This window comes from Vespa crabro, chromosome 8, assembly GCF_910589235.1.
Source record: "Vespa crabro chromosome 8, iyVesCrab1.2, whole genome shotgun sequence".
Classification (NCBI taxonomy): Eukaryota; Metazoa; Arthropoda; class Insecta; order Hymenoptera; family Vespidae; genus Vespa; species Vespa crabro.
Genome location: NC_060962.1, coordinates 7,094,232 through 7,096,731, shown reverse-complemented (window position 1 = coordinate 7,096,731; position 2,500 = coordinate 7,094,232). Strand labels below are relative to the sequence as shown.

Sequence of the window (2,500 nt, the reverse complement as noted above, 5' to 3'; positions counted from 1 at the left end):
TGTACATAGGTACATACGTAATGCATGTATTACCTATGTACACATCTCTTGGAAAAGCTGGGAAACCTACTAATAAGTCTTATTCACGTGTAGAAACGTGAAGTCGTCGTCGTCGTCGTCGTCGTCGTCGTCGTCGTTGTAGTGAATATGCCACATCGTAATTTCCTCTATGCCGGATTCTGTTTCAAAAGGAAGAAGACCTTCCGCTGTTACAATGTAAAACAACGCGAAAGGCATTAGCTACGTTCGTTAGGATGTTCCTCGTTCTTCCTCATTCCCTCCTCGTCCTCTTCCTTCCTCTTCCATGTGCTTCCAATATCTCTCCCAATGTTCTATTCGTTACCTATAAATATCTATGTAATATCTGCATGATGATGGACGATGAAGTGAATCTTTCTTTCCTTTTTTTCTTTCTTTTTTCTTTTTTTGATTTTATTTTTCCCTTCCTCTCTCTCTCTCTCTCTCTCTCTCTCTCTCTCTTTTTCTCTACTATGAATTTTTCACAATAATAAGAGTATAACAATATTTAAACTATCGAACGTACGAAGAAGATTTTATTGTGATTAATGAAATCTTATAATAACGATTGGAACGAAACGTGACGAAGAGCATAAACGCATTTATCGATACTACCTGATCCACCTCTCTCCTTCCCTAGCCCCCCCCCTATCTCTCCCCATCAATACTATCACCATCGTTCTAAATTAAAACGTTTAATTTAGCGGCTATTAATTCTCTCATGGCTTTAACGTTCAACGTTTGAAAGATCAAAATGAAATAAAACTGCTTTTATTCGATTCGATCTGATCTGAAGCGAATTGATTCGATTCGATTCGATTCGATTCGATTCGATCGAATTATCATTGAAATTTGTCGATACTTTTGACTTTATCAATTTTCCCGCCAACTTCTACTTAATTCGTTTTTAACGAATAGTTAAAGTTCGATTCTCATTCGTCGAAAAAAAATTTCATTATCCTACCTACCTACCATCCTTCCTTCCTTCCTTCCTTCCTTCCTTCCTTCTTTAGATTAATGTCATCTAGGCGTTATCGTGTTTTATCACGATGTTGTTTCCCGTCTGTCTGACGGTCAGGAAAAAAACAGGATGCTAAAATTAGAGGGCGACGTTTAACGTTTAGGTGATATCTGAAACGATAACCAGAGAGATAAATACACCAGACGAGTTCGTCCATCTGCTATTCACGAGATTCATCGAGCTCAAAATTCTTTCCTATTTATGTATCCTACGTTTCTAGATATATACATATATGTATGTATATATATTTAAATATGTATATATATATATATATGTATATATGTATATATATATATATATACACATCAGTATCCACCTGACGGATTATCTAGAAAAGCATTATTCTCTATCTTGTTGAAGAATTTTTCTCTCTCTCTCTCTCTCTCTTGTTTACAACATTTCCACGAAATTTTTCCCCTTATTCTGTAATATATTGAAAGTATAAAATAATTATAATGAATTTCATTAAAAAAAAATATATTACAATATAAAGTATTATAATGAATTAAATAAATATTATAATATGATTAATAGTATTTTTTTTCTTTTTTTTTTTTTTTTTGCTTTGTTTTGTTTGCTTTCTTTTTTCTTTCTTTTTTTTTCTTTTTCTTTTTTTTTTTTTTTTTCTTTTTACTAATTTTATCATTCTTCGTTTTACACATTTAATAGAAATAATTTATTTGTTATTTAAGAAAGAATTATTATAATTTTCTTTTCTTATACAATTATTAAAATAATTATTGAGATTAATGAATTATACGACATTTAATTACGCGATAATTGCAATTGTAAAAAGATTATAATGCTTTATTATTGTCTATATTTTAAAAGAAGATCATTTAAGGAATATAATTATTAATCCTAATTTATGATAAATCGTTCGTAAGAACGATATTTCTTATGGGGATGATTTTTAAGAGGTAGGATTTTTAAAAAGATAGAAGACATCATTATTTCGGTCATTCTTTCTCCTTCATCTATCTTCCTTCTACTTTTTAATCATTCTCATCAAAACAAAATTTTTGTTTCGTTTCATTTAGCATAATCGAATTAACACCATTAACATCCACGAAATGCAATAATATTTGGGAACCTTATTCAAAAATCACATCTTACGATACTTTCCAACTTTTTCCAATTCGAAAAACCAAAAAAAAAAAACAAAAGAAAACAAAAAAAACGAACAAGAAACAAAAAGCAAATTCTAACAAGATAAGAACGAATAATCGTTTTCTATTGGAAAATAAATAAATAGATTCGATTTCGCTAATCAATAGAAAAAAAAGAAAAAAAAAAGTAGAAAAGAGAAGAAAGAAAGAAAGAAAGAAAGAGAGAGAGAGAGAGAGAGAGAGAAAGAAAGAAAGAAAAAATAAAGAGAAAGATAAAAAGAAAAGAAGAAAAAATGATCAGCCTAAAACGTTGAATCAACCTGAAAAAAAGTTTTCTTTTTCTTTTTCTTTT

General features: G+C 29.8%; 1 protein-coding gene across 3 annotated transcripts in view; it reads left to right on the top strand.

Moving 5' to 3' along the window:
• LOC124426373 (acetylcholinesterase-like) overlaps positions 1–2,500 on the top strand; it is an 81,654-nt gene that overhangs the window by 26,339 nt on the left and 52,815 nt on the right. The window contains exon 1 of one of the 3 annotated variants that reach the window (XM_046968000.1): positions 1,806–2,500. This exon is cut by the window's right edge and continues 346 nt beyond it. The exons of the other annotated variants lie outside the window; for them this stretch is intronic. The gene's annotated coding sequence lies outside the window, so the exon portion shown is untranslated. Of the gene's footprint in view, positions 1–1,805 lie in introns of those variants that run through there. 3 annotated transcript variants of the gene reach the window in all.